Source organism: Stegodyphus dumicola, chromosome 12 (genome assembly GCF_044657685.1).
Source record: "Stegodyphus dumicola isolate Sdum_Otavi_A_Nest chromosome 12, ASM4465768v1".
Lineage (NCBI taxonomy): Eukaryota > Metazoa > Arthropoda > Arachnida > Araneae > Eresidae > Stegodyphus > Stegodyphus dumicola.
Window position 1 is genome coordinate 86214043 of NC_140779.1, and position 15224 is coordinate 86229266.

The 15224-nt window shown below is 32.6% G+C and overlaps 1 long non-coding RNA gene across 1 annotated transcript in view; it reads right to left on the minus strand.

Annotated features, from left to right (window-relative positions):
* LOC118193358 (uncharacterized) overlaps window positions 1-11086 on the minus strand; it is a 33352-nt gene extending 22266 nt beyond the window's left edge. Inside the window, exons 1-2 of the long non-coding RNA XR_004758908.2 lie at window positions 10893-11086; window positions 8085-8504 (exon numbers count right to left, since the gene is read on the minus strand). This is a non-coding gene — a long non-coding RNA (uncharacterized LOC118193358). The remainder of the gene's footprint in view (window positions 1-8084; window positions 8505-10892) is intronic.
* Between the last annotated feature and the right edge of the window lie 4138 nt (window positions 11087-15224).

The following is a 15224-nucleotide window of genomic DNA, read 5'->3' on the forward strand; positions in this document are numbered from 1 at the left end:
GGTGCAAAGTTACAATCTGAATCCTTTCAGACTTTCCTTCTTTATTTTCAGTTGTTAAACAGTTACATTTACTCTTTGCTCTAATCTTGTGTATTAGTAAGCTGCAATTTAAGAATTAGTAATTATATGGCTTCGTCACATCAGAATTAGTGAGCTATCAATTTCTCTGTTATGTAACCCGGATTGTGGTAAACTTTGTTAACGATAACTTTAAGTTCATATTTGTAGTAACCAAAATGAATCCTTTCGAAAAATCACAGTAGGTTATGTGGACGTTTAGTTTAACACCAGCCATTGCTTTCAACCTCTTATTAGTCTGTAAATAGCATTTTCTCTGTTTTGAGACACTAATTTTCATTAATTTGTCTTACAAATTGTACTTCGATGAATTTTAAATTTTTATATATTTCGTGGAGATAAATTCTATATACATTTCTTTGTATTCTGAAAAGAGTTAAATCCCATTTCTATATTTTTATAATATTTGTAATTTATTATTATTACCAGTAATTTAAAAACCTTTGCGTAGAGATTTAATTTAGCACATTAGTTTAAAAAAAACCATAAAAAGAGTAGGCTTCAGAAAGTTTTGTTATTTGTCATGTCCCTATTATATGGAGCAATGGTTGTCACAGTCTACTCAGAGAGTTTGGACTTCTATTTTCCACCCTCAATTTTAAGGAAGAGCATCCCTGGGTGGGGATCTAGGGGTCTCCCTTAAATCCATACGACAGAACTTTCGGCTTGCCGCATATTTAGAGTGTCGCCATGCCGCACCGACACTATACGTTTACAAACACCCATGTCTTCTCCGGGATTCCAACCCGGCCCCTACGGTACCGTAGTAGCTCCCATAACCACTGTACCGTCTGTGCGACTCAGAAAGCTTTGACAATGTCATATGACTGCAAGGTACTTCTCTTTGGTGATGCACGATGATACGTTAACATAGTTATATATGTATATATAGAGAGAGAGATAAATAGATAGATAGTTATAATTGGTTTGGTTTATTTAATTATGGCAAAGCATTGGAGGGCCATCTGCCTGTACATATCATATAACTGTAAGAAGCAGTGTTTCTTACGATAATTTAAAAATATAGAAATTAGATTTAACTCTTTTCAGGACACAAAGTTTTGTTAAACTTCTTTTTTTCTACGTGCCATTTAACTTCTGTATATATTTGTGTGGATATATTCAGAAAACAAAAATTATTTCCTGTCTACGTATCTACCTAGAATTTTCCAAAGACTAAATAAATCATTCTGGCTGGTTTTTAAAATTTTATTTTTATTTGAACGTCTGTGGTTGATCTTATTTCCATTAAAACTGTACTTCATATTTTGCTTAACAAATACTGATTGTTAGAGGATTGGTCAAAACAAAAATTTAAAAGCAAGTATTTAAAATTTCAGATATTATCTTCCTTTTTATCATTTCTTTTGATGAATTTTTTCACCGAATATTTTTGCAAAATTTCCAAAAATGCCGCAGTTTGATTTCGTTTTATAATTTAGTTATTCAAACTTAAATTATTAATTTTTATATTCAGTCATTTTCTAGGAGTCATAAAATTGTTCATCCGAAGAGTATTAATTTTGTCTATCTGAAACAAATTCTGATCTAATTACCTGCATAGTATTCTAAATCAGATACGGCTGATATTCCAAATAAGTAGGGAAAGCGTTGATACATCCTAATAAAGAGGCTTTTATGTTGCAAATAAAGGCTAACTAAAACAACTAATCGTTAATCTTTTTATAATTTTAGGAACTTTTTCTCATTCAGACTCTATATCGTGATATCTGCACATTTTTTATGCCTAGTTGTAATTTAGATTTGTTTTTGCAGTTGTACATCCTGTATAGTATTATTTTCTTATACTATAATTTACAAACTGTTATTCAGCTCATGTTTTGCTTGCATTTAATTTAGTTGTTTAACTAACGTTTAATGTAAGATCATTAAATTTGTATGGCTGTTCTTAATTACTTCTTGTAATGAACCTTCCTTCTCATTAAAATAGAAAATAAAGAATTATTAGTTTAAATTTAATGGCTAGGAATACTTAGAAGCAAAATGGATTGAACAGAATATAATTAATGAGATATAAATTAGTTATTGCTGTAATTAATATAAAGATTCCCTTTCTTACTATTTCAAAATATCGTAAAGTTTCTAATGGCGTATCATTTTTCTTATACGACAACTCACTTTGTGAGGCGTAATTTATCAAAATAAAATTTCATTGCGTGTAAAGATCTTTATGCATTTATTATTTCTACACAAAAACATTTAGACTAAGAATTTTTAAGGAGTGGGTTCTTGAATTCCCAATTAAAACTCAGGAATAATTTCGACAAATATTTCAGTCAAATAATTAAAATTTATTATTAAAGCAAAGAATTTAAATTTATAAGAGCGCTTCATCTCAAATGCCATACATTTTCTTCCCTAATTCAAAAGTAAACAAATGTTACCACTCAAAGTTCGGAAATCGATGTCCATAACAGTAAAACCTTTTTAACTGTTTAATTGGAAAGTGGGATCTAGCGATGATTCAACGTTACTTGTTGCTAGATTTAGCCAATGCTTAGATTTTTGAGGATTTTTTGCGACATATTTTGAAATGCAAAAACTTTATACATAAGATAAAATATCTTAAAAATGTTGAGTTGAGTAATCATCATCATTAAAAATATCTCAAAAGTGTTTTCATTGTTCTGATAAAACGATGTTTAATTGAATAAGCATTCAGCAACTTTAGTGCAGGGATTCTTAATCAGTAAGGAATTCTCCCTGGAAAAACTGCATAACTTCATTTTGAAATACAGTCAGGCTTTTATTTACCAGTTAAGTACTTAGTTAGTAGAAAGAAATATATTAATATTATAGAGAAAACTACTTTTATTTACGTTATGATATTTATCAACATTTTATATACTTTTTCGCCTTTAATTTATGGAACACATTCAGAAATAATATAAATTTCAGTAAATAAATACTCTTGGGGACAAAAAGAAACACATGCACTCAAAAAGACTTGAATCACAATTACGAAACTCAGAAGTAGTACAGTATTCGAGTAGAGAAGCACATTATCAAAAACTGGGCGTAAAAAGCCTTTTATTTACAAGTAGCAGTAAAACGAATGTGAGAAACAATAGATAGTAAAGCCACCCCTGGCACGTATACAAGCCGATACTCGGTTGGGCAGGGAGTCTATTAATTTGTCGACGTTCCTCTGCGTTAGCATACGCCACAAATAGAGCAACTGGTCAGCTAGTTGGGACATATTTGTGGACTACTGAATTTGCATGTACATCCTGTTTCAAACATAATCGATACGTGACCGCTCTGGAGAGCACGGCAGGATAGTCAAGGAGATTAGCACGTCCAAGATATTGTTGTGAAAGTCGTGCTGTATGTAGGCGAGCGTTGTCCTGCTGGAAAACATAACATGGACGACCTGCTAGCATATTCAGTATGGTCGGCAAAATGTCTCCAGCGTAACAGCGAGCAGTCAAAGTACCTTGCAGCACAACTAATGGTGAATGGCTGTCTTACCTGATTGCTTTACAAACTGTTACACCATACGTTTTGGCTGTGTGCCGCACAGTAACAAATGTGACATTGGATTGCTTACTTTTTCATTTCCAGACACGTATGCGGCGGTCATCAGCACTGAGGTAATAGCGTGATTCGTTGCTGAAGATCTCATTTCTTCGATCGGACACTCTCCAGCTTGAGCTAGAGCACCATGCAAGACAACGCTGCTTATTGCGGAATGTCAATGACAAGCGACTTAATGGAAGTCGAGATCTGAGCCCAGCATCACTTAGTCTTCTGCGAATCGTATCCTTAGAATACTAGGATCTCTGTGAATGTGCAAATAGCGTTGAATCAATGATAGCTTAACTGTTGGTGTGGACTTAGCAGCACTTTTAATTGTACCATCGTCTCGCACACTGGTGGCCCTAGGATGCACCGAGCCACTAAGCCACCTGATTAAGCCTTCGCTGAGGTACTGTTTCCAACAACAGACAACGACCATATCTCTTCCACCAATGTGCGAGACGATCCGCCTGTTCGAAAACCTGCCTCGTTTGGACCTGTCATGCAACTCTCTCAAAATCTGGGAACTGTTCGTAGAGACATTCAGTATGCTTAAAGACAACTTTCCTTATAATGCCTTGTGTCCAATCTGTCTCCACATTTGCTGTTTTACATTCTGCGATCTGTTCACTTCAGATATGCGCATTGTATAACTCCACAATGCTGTTTCGTGCTGCAAGTTTAATCATTTACACAACTCACCCCACATTATTTGTATTCCGCGTTTCGTAGTTGTGGCTCAGTTATTTTCTATGGAATATATATATATATATATACTCTATATATATATTTCTGGGTTAACATATATATACTCTATTGGAATATATATATATATATATATTCCAACAGAATATGTGTTTTTCATTTGAAAAAGTGGGGAAAGGATGATCTTTTAGCAATGGTGAAAAGTGTGTTACGTAGAAAAAAAAATAATATTTTTCATTTAACTTTTATCTCTTTACAAACTGACTGCTTGGTGCCTCGACAAAAAAGAAAAAAAAGAAAAAAAAAAGAACTACTAAAAACTACTAAACTTTGTACTTAAATAATCAAAACCTTTAAAATATAAGAGACATCAAAGAAAGATATCCTCCCTGGTGTTTTGGTAGATTCACGATTAATTGACAAAAACAAAATTCGAAAATGCACTTCCACAACAAAATCCTTACCAGGCTATCTCTCACTAAATGAAAACTAATTTAGATCTCCAACCTGAAAACACATAAATTTCGGTACAAAATCTAGAGATAGCCTTAAACCTTTAACATTTCAAATACCAAACAGAACTCTTCAAAACACCGGGGAAAGATACAATCTCACAATTAAGAAGTCTACTCAACAAAATCAAAATTAAATTTAGTAAACCGATCGTATAGTCACCAACACTAAAACTTATTTTTCTACTACCGCAATATAATTACCCAGGTTCGGTTGAAAAACCATGTTTCCGTAAGGATCACATGGGTGACATACAGTAGACCACAATTAATACACACAAAAAAACATACAATATTAAAGATAATAAACACATTTATTGAAAATTCCCACACATTATAACTTAAGATAGCTGGCCAGACTACCCCTACAAAATCTTAAGTTACTCAGAGTTTTGTTTTCATATCAATCTCATATTTAACATTATTCCATTAATACAAAAATCATCGTGAAACACGTCACAGTTCTTAATCATTTTAAGCAGGAAACCAAGAAGATTAAATTTATTTAAAAAGACTAATTTAGAATAAATCATATTGAACATAGCACTTAAACATTAAAACAAAGATTCACTTCCTCCAATTAGTTCAATTGACTTCTGACTATTAAACATTAAATAAAAAATTACTTTCTCAGCTAGAAATTTGGTAAAAATATTCAATTTTTATCTACTTAACATGTCAACTCTTGCTTTAGTATTAAACATTTTCAAATTTAAAAGGATTATGCATCAAAATAAAACACCAATGAAAATTAAAAAGTCACTCACGAAATCGGCGTACCACCTTTGAGAGACTCAGGGAGCTGCCCCGATCTAAATTACAAATCCCGAAACAATAACTGCCAAATCTTCATCGCTGTTTTCCGGAACCGGAGCCTTTTCATAGTTCCAGTTTAAAGTTTTCAAATTCCTCCGTTAAGCAGCACTTTCACTCAATCAACTTCCCGTTTTCGAAGTTCCCCTGAAGATAAGAGAAAGAGGTCGAAACTGGAGACAAAAGACCAAAGCAGACCTCAGGCGATGACGACTTTCCATATTTCCATCTTTTCTAAAGCAAAATAGATACTCCAGCGCGAACGAGCAGTTCAGACTGTTCCACAAATGGGAAAAAGAAATCTCAGCGACGAAATTGAAAATAATAGGCCGCAAGAATCACCGCCGTCAAACATGTCGAGCACCCACACTGTCTCGGACCCTCCGTACCCAGAAATCTCGGAGATAAAAACTTAACTGTATACCGCGGTCGACCATCGAAGAACCGCCGCGTTTTTCCTCCGCACCATCTCAGCACCTCACTGACCGCGGCCGACCCCGTAGGGGCCGCCGTCAAAGTAGCAAACCTCTAAGGCTCCAAAAACCTTCTTAAAAGTCTTCTCTAAAAATCGCTTTTTTTTTCAAGTCCAAAAAGAACCCCCCTGCCTTCCGTGCAACGGCTTAAGAAACCTCGGTTTACACTCACTAAGAAACGCCTCAAAATTACTATTGGCTCAAAAAACACTAAAATTAAAAATTTAGCCAATCTTAAGGAAACTTGGACTCCCTTTCGCCAATTAAAAGAAAGGTAATAAATAGCCACTGGAATTCTCAGAAATTCAGAACTTTCTACAAGAAGACAGACCCTTTCTTTCCCACGCAACAGAAGAATGTTTCCAACCTATAACTCTGTCAAAAAATCGCTGCCCCTTAGAACTATTCGCTTCTGAACGAGAAAAACACGTGTTTTCAACCCCTGCGAAAATAAGGGGAAAATGCAGCTGGACAGTGACCTCTAACCTACAAAGAAGCCTACGCGTGAGAAACGGAAATACAACCGCACCCTTTTAACTGTAACACATATTCAGCCAAACTTAAGGGAGCTTTGCCGTAAAGTTTAACAATATTAAATATTATACATTAATTTTAAAATAAGCACAATACAAATTCACAGTAAAATAATACGCAAAAATTATACACAACAAAAAATATATCAGAATTTACATAACAAGTGTGCAGGGGGCAAAATAAGTTAAGAACCGCTGTTGTAATGCTGAATTATTATTTTGCATAAGAGGAAAAAATTCATTTCAAGTAATGCGGTAATATGTCTGCACTCTGCACAGTGATCATTATTTGCCAAGATGTATAAGCCAGGCATATGTGTAGCAATTTCTAACGTAAATAATAGGTAAAATGAATGCATTTTCTATCTTAATATAAAATGAAAGAATTTAATTGTAATACTTTTGTGATAACAATATGTAGATCAATTTTCAACATCATGTACGTCTGTTTCATTTTCCTTTAGAAGCTGTTAAAGATGTTGCAAAATTGCTCATATGAAAGTATTTATTTAATTATGCAATTTTCAAAGCCAAAATTGATTCTTTCATAAAACACGTTATAATTAGGAACTTGTTTATCATAAAATACATGTTCCAAATGAAACATTGTTTAACGTTTCTTGATATTCAGTTACAATAACATATATCTTAATAAATGAAAGATCACTCTCAAAATAATTTCGGAATCAATCTCTTCTCTGTCCTACTTCTCATACTAATACCTAACCGTAAGTGCCATTCCGTATCTAAACTAGAAATATCGCAACCGTGATCTGTTGAGGTCAGCCTTTCCTTATTTTTCCACGTATTAATGTCCTGCCCATCCAACTTTCCCCAGCAATTTCTTTTTCGGTCACCATGTCCAAGCTTATTGACATTTCGCACCTGCTAGCTTCTTCCGTAACTCGATATAGGATGCTTTTCTGTTATAACTTTGCTAGTGCGGTTCATGGGGATTTTTTTCACTACCTTTAAGGCTAGATGCTGATATTTCGCCTGAGGTATTTTTTATTTCTAAGTAATGTTAACTAATGGAATAAAACAGTTGCTTTTTAGATGGTTTTCTAATAATTTCTAATAATTTCTAAAGTAAAATGAAATAATTTGCATATTTTGGCACAAAATATTCATTATTGTTTCGTTTCAAAGGGATGTAGTTTAAAACTTTAATGAAGCAAATCATAAGTCACAGTTTGATTCCGGAGACTCAAAGGTAATATTCAGATGAGTCACCATCAACAGTTACTAATTTTCTTTCAAGTTTCTAAATAGGTTACATAACAGGAAAACATTAAAAAACTTAAATTTGTATTTCAAGTTAAAGTTAGGACTTAGTCTCATATTTTCATCTGCTAAAGGATTCTATCCAGTACCTATCGATGATTTCTTCTAAGTTTGAAGAATTAAACTAAAATTATACAGATACATACCTGTTTTTAATAATACTTTTCTAATTACTCCATAGAAAATTTTTGAAAGATTCCGAAAACCTATCTTCATTGATGTCCAGATCATCGAATTTGAATCTTTCCACCAGTCTCATAAACATAATGAATGTCTCTGGTTGTTGTTGTCTCGTTCATTAACTTCATGCAAGAATGGTTGCCAAAGTTTCAAAGAGGTAGGTAGGTTACGGAGGACTGGAACGCCTGGTGTATAACAGAGGTAAACAGGTATGTGTTCCACGTCTTCATCTAACTACAGCAAAAGCTCCCTGGAGTCCCACGAGGCTGCACTAGGAGATTATAAAGGTTGTAAAAGGGAAGTGCATGGCTTTACTAGGGCGTTAGTAGGATTGCATTATAGATTGAAGAGGCAACCTGTGGTGCTACAGATGGTCGGTAGTTAAACTAAAAATAGATATAGGAAAACTAATATATATATATGTTTATAGGAAAACTAAAAATACAATAAGACGTACACATAAAAACATATAAACACACATAAGCAAATAACACACAAAACACAAAGCGCAAAATACATAAACAGCGAACATAATTCATAAATATGATTAAGAAAAGAATGATAATAATACCTTAAATTAATTTAATACTAAACGAGACAGCAACTAATGCAATTCGTAATTGGCAAATAGAGGATTTATTTGCAAATGTATGGACTTCCACAGAGTAGCTGGAAATGTATGACTGACAAATGCAATATGAATATTCACTTTGCTATCTAAACACACCTTGGCATTATTGTCTGTAACTAGTCCTGTATTCTGTAATGTAATAATAATGAAAGGAAATAATTGTACAGTGTCATAAAAGCGGAAATACTTGCAGCTCGAACGCTGATGCATCCAACTGTTAACAGAACTCTCAGATATTATTTTGGAGAATTTAGTGTTAACCTTAGTCAAAGTAATTGCTATTGAATGGATAACCATTTGTATCTTTCTTGTCTCAATTGTCTCATTATACATATACAGACAGCCAGAAACACGAAATATTGGTAATGGTTTCTTTAATGATTAATAATGAGACATTTATTGATTAAATGGTTTGAAGTATATTTTGCTTCGTGTTGTCTAAAGAGGTGTTGTTATATTATAGGAAAACTGAAGTTTGGGAAATAAATTTGCATAGCTTTTGAATATACGCAGCTAAGAGAACATAGTTGATTCAAACATTAAACATTTATTACTTTCGTTTAATATAATTCGTTGGCTAATACTTTTATCTTATAATCATTTTATCAGCGATTTAAGCCCTCTATTAAATATTACTGCATTACATTAATTTATTCATGTATTTTATAAGTGCTGGATTGGTCAATGACAGAGTTAATAACACCATTAAAAACCAATCTCTCTCTGCTCTTGTCGATTTATGTGCTGATTGCATAAGATGTTCCTCGTGTGTACTGTAATTACAAACCATTTTCGTTTAAAACATTTTTTACAGATTTGCTAAGAAAAGTAGATATCAAATGTTCTTCCGTAAACATTAACTAAATAGAACATAGATTTCACATCATACTCCTATTTTTTACTATTAGCTATTCTCTTAAAAGCAGTAAAAAGTATACAATATCAGGAAAAACTTAAGTCGGTAAGTTACTTGTATTTTATGACAAATTTTCAAAGAGGATATCATTATTTAAGTTAAATTAATGCTTCCAATAATTCAAAATTGCCTAAAACCAAATTTATATTGTTAATTTTATAAGAAATTTCACGTATTAATTCTTCTTCCTCAGGAAGCGAAACTAAAATATCGTCGGAGCGTTTTTAACGTTAAAAAAAATACAGTTTCAGAATTGAATTTTTATGTAAAATCAACATCCGCCTGAGGATACATATAAATTGGAATTTTAAAAATGTATTTTTCCTCATTTTTATTTGTTTCCATATATTCATTTTATATTAATATTTTCTGATTATGATATCGAAAGCCATCATTTATAATAGAAACACAGGAAATTAAATCAGGGTACTTAAAAATAAAAAATAGGTACAATTTCTGAAGAAAATAGTCTTAGACGGAAGGCCTATTGTCAATAATTCGGTTGTAATCTGATTAAAGATATTTATTTTCTGTAAAATGTTTCTCTCATTGCAGCAAGAGCAGCTGCTTAAGTTAAGAAAGCGTAATAAATTCTTCTAAATAAATGAATAAGTAAAATCAAATTATGCTCATACAGTTGCAAAATAATGAAAGTATAAATTTAAATTTCAAATAATGTAATGATAGTCTAAAATCTTTAGAATTATTTTAAAAGCTCTTGTATTTGCTTTTTACAAAGTAAAAATGCTTCTTCTTTAAAACAGTGTAAAATCAGATTACTCTACTTCGATATGCAACTACAAAATGAATGACTGAAATAAGAAATGAATGAAGAAAATAATTTATCATTTCAAATATTATTTTGAAAGCTAAAAAGAAATATAAGCTTAAATGTTTTATTTTTCGTTTCATTTTTTAATTTATATTCAAAAATATTAATTTTCATTTTTAAGAGAAAACTTACACATTTAACTTCTTAATGAAGTATACTTAATACTTAAATGAAGTATGAACTTGTAAAGCAGTGATCTCAAACTGGATGCCTATGGGTTACATATGATCCCTGAAGCAATCTTACACGGCCCGCTATTATATTTTCTGTAAATTAATTGACATAACTTCGCGATTGGTTATTACGACAAGAATTTAAAGAAAACGTTTTAAGATTTGAATGATTCAATGTTAACAATTTTAATGGGGAGTCTAATTTTACATTATTTTCCTTACCGTCAAACACAAGCATGAGTATCGTCCGTTTGAAGATACGTAATAGTTGAATTAACATGATTTTTTGAACATAAGTAAAGTCTGTTTGAAAATCCAGCGGCTCAACCGGGTTAGTGGTTAGTGATGCTGGTTGCCGTATCGAAGAGCCCGGCTTAAGGCCCGTCCACACGAGTACGCTCGAAACGTAGCTGACGAACGCGCTTTTATGTTACCAGCGTTAAAGCGTCCAAACGAGTACGCTTGCGAAGAGTGCGTTTAACCAATTGAATTATTTTGCGCAAAAATCACGTGACGCTGTAATATAGCGTCAACAGAGCTGTATCTTATTACTTCGCTGTTCTTCTGTATGTTTGCGGCAAGTTGTCCGAATCAGATGATTTTTCTAATAGCTGAAACTTTACTATTATGTGCAATTATTAAGCAGAGGCAAAACCGCAAGAAATGGCAAGAATGGGTCCGAAAGATTTATTTAGAGCGACCTGTTCAAAGAGATTTTTTTTTTTTACTGCCTTGTTTGCGAAAGGAATATCTGGAATTATTAAATTCCTACTATTAGCTCACACTCTCCCTATATCTCGTTCAAATTTTCAGTACATAAAATGCTTTTTATTCATCCGCTCAAGTTCAAATACAATTTTTTAAACTTGCAGTGAATGACACTTGATATTAATACAGTTTTTTCACATATTAAAAATTTTAAAAAATTATGTTTGTATTTTTATTTATTTATTTATTTATTTTTGTATTTTTTAACTTTTCTTTGTGGACCTAAGTAGGAATTGACTTCATTTTTTTGGGGGGGGAGTATATTACTTGTTTTTTAATTCCTTCAGGATGAGTATCGACCAGTTTGACAGACTTGCAGATTCTATATCGTATGAAAATTAGGATTTATAAAATTGGTTTGGAATACAGTATATAAAGAGAATTAAATTACTTAATTCTCTTTATATCCACCATCCACCATATAATAAAACCAACTTCATATTTTTTTAACTCGCTCTCCCTTGGTCTTTTGTTTTTCTTTTTATTTATTTTTGAATTTAGAATGAGGTTCAAACTTTGGACAGTTTATGAGAAATTATGTGCATGATAAAATATGTAATAAAGTAAAAATAAAGAGAGAATTTATAGATGATATATGATAAAGGGATGCAGATATATTTTTACATGAGGATTTCTATTTGCACTGCACGTTTTTAAACTAAATTAAAAACAATAATAATAATGAATAAAATAAGAAATGAAAACAATAATAATAGGTAAAATAAGAATATAATGATTCATGATTAAATATAAGAAACACGTTTGAAAATGAGAAAAGATAACTGAATTATACCGTCTACGGTTGAGGTTCGAGCTTGCCACCTTTCCAATCGTCCACCACCAAAGCAGCGCGCTGACCACTCAGCTATCTGTGATAGCAGTGTTTGTGAAAAATAATGTAAAATAAGTAGAAGTCGCTGCAAAGGTAATTTAATTAAACTTCAATAAATGATTGCTGTGTGACACAAGTTGTAACTTTCCTCCAAAATTTCGTGATTGTATTTTATTGAATACTCTTTCACAGTCAACTGCTTTATTTGCTATTTTGCTAAAGTTATTATATTGCTGAAGTTAGTTTTTGGTGTATTTAATATTGGGATATTTATAGAGCTTTTTATTACACATGATATAGCCAATATTTATAATAATTAAGGAGAATTTTGTAAGGCAGAAACTTTTAACCAGATTTCGTAGAAACTGTAATTTATTTAGGTTCCTATTACTTACGGTGTTATAAATAGGTGAAGCATATGGATATACTAGTCGGATCATTGCTTTATAAGTATACAGTTTTCCCCTTTAATGAGAATTTTAAATGTATACTAATATGTACGGTTTGAGAAATCTGAAGATGGCGTGAACAATGCTGTTTATTTTATTGCTGTATACAGTTATATTTCCAAGCAAAAACTCATCTCTGTGTGGCTCTGACGCCATATTGAAACGGGTAAGCAAGAAGGTTTTCTGATTATGACACGTGATATGAACTCGGTCGGCTATTGGCTATACGCGCGCGTCGCGGGCGAAAAAGCTGAACAGGAGCGTCCTCAGTTTTACGTCTTCTGCGTCCTGCGAATTTACGCCGGCGTCAAAAAAGTTACGTCAACTACGTCGGGAGCGTCCTCGTGTGGACGGGCCTTTAGAACCCCGGAAAAGGCATGGATGTTTGTAAATGTATAGTGTCTGTGCGGCATGGAGACACTCTAAATATGCGTCTAGCCAAAAGTGCTTTAGAGAGGTTAGTGATACGAAAAGAGGATTGGTAAACCCTCGGAACTTATTAAAATTTTGGGGCGGAAATGAGCAAAGTCGTACTGTCACCTGTATGGTGCTCAAGGCCCTTGCCAACAACAAGCGCAGTCTTACACTCTGTGCCACAATCAATTTCGTAGACTTGTTTTGATGCTGTTATACGACAAGTAAAATAAATCACAACAACAAGAGATATAGAGTACAGATTTGATTACAAATGTTACAAAATGTTGCAATAAGAATAATTGCTTTGTTTGGGGATACACTTATGCGTGAACAATTTTTTTTTTCGCTTTTAAAAATTAATATGTCTAAGAAAAGAAATCGATTGACCGATGAACACTTACGATGAAAATCGTAAGAACAAGAAAGATGTTACGATAAACAGAACGATGAAAAACGTTATTAGAATCGAAATATCTTCACGTATTGTACCTAAAAGCTGCAGTAAGAAATATAGAAATTTATAATTAATGATATGCAGATTACTGATTATGATTACTGATATATATATATATATATGTATATTTTCTACGTGCTGCAAAGAATATTTAAATGAATTTTAAAACTTGGAGTAGATTGTCAATATTTATTTTCAAAATTTTTCGCATTGAAAAGTTTCTATATTTTGTTTGTTTTTACTCAAATATAAGGTACTTAGAGGTTAATTATACTTATTAGTGTTATTTGAAGTAAATATTATGCTGAAACTTTAATATTTAGACCTCAATATGTTTGAACTACAAAGTGCAATGAAGAGACATTTCTTGCAGATACTCAAATTTCGATTTCAAACAGAAAATAAACTTGAGCTAGAATTTGTCATTACTGTTTGTGTACGATCTGAGATATATTCCACCTTTTCATACACTTTTCATTTTTATAAAAACGTATTTTTTCCCGTCAATCGTGCATTCTGCCCGCATGAAATTTGACACTGTTGTAAAGGATTTTTCAAGCAAATTTGACTCGTATTTATATTACACATGGGGCAAACTGTGAAAATTTTCAGACACTTAGGTGTTTTTCTCAGAGATTTGTCTCTAATCGAACAACCAATGTTCAGCTCTATTATCCACATTGAGGTGAACTTACAAAAAAGTGAGAAATTTGGAAGTGAAAGAGTTTGCAAAATTCACCATTTCATCATCATTAGGTTATTAGGTATTTTATAAGGTATTTTCTTTCTCCTTCCAGCATGCCTTCATGGTGTAACAGTAGCACACGCGGCGCGTATAGAGAGGTCCAGGCTCGAGTCCCTGCTAGGGCACTTTTTTCACGTCTCCTGCTTTAAAAATAACATAATGACTCTATAAGATAACCTACGAATAACCTGTTGGCTGTTTGCGAAATAACGTAAGAGAGAACGTCTGAGTTTCTTACATTATTTACCATTTAAAGACGACTTCCAGTCGACCAACATTAGTAAATGACGAGTGACACTAATTAATAACTATGGAGTCTATATAACTTGACAGCTTATATAGGCTCAATAAGGCTCTAAATGAAAACAAAACAGATGAATTTGGGACGAGGAAGATTGAAAAGCGAACTATACCCTATACCCTTGTCTTGAATAAAAGACAGGGTTTATAAATCTTCACCCTTGCTTTACAAAAGAGCCTAGGAATTTCGTCTTATTTTTGGAAAACTTTGAAAATAATTTCTTGACTTCTTTTATAATTTCTGATCAAATAAAAGCAAATTCTTAGACCTTAGATTTCCTTAGACTAGTTTTGTTTGATACTGGCTGCTGTCTTTCAGTTAGCTATGTAATTCATCATAATTTAATTGGGTACCGTGAGGATATCTGACCTTTAATGCTCTAAAATAATTTACTTGATGGAAAGAATTCAACATTTTTCTTTGTGCGTTTAAGATCCCTCGAGACAGGTCGGGCATTTATTTTAAGGATTATTTATAGCTTTATGATGTTCAATAATTTCTTTCCTCTCTTACGATTATCTTATTGAAAAAAAAAAATAAACGTACCGCAAAATGGATAAAATTTTTAAAAAGTATTTTCAGTTCAAT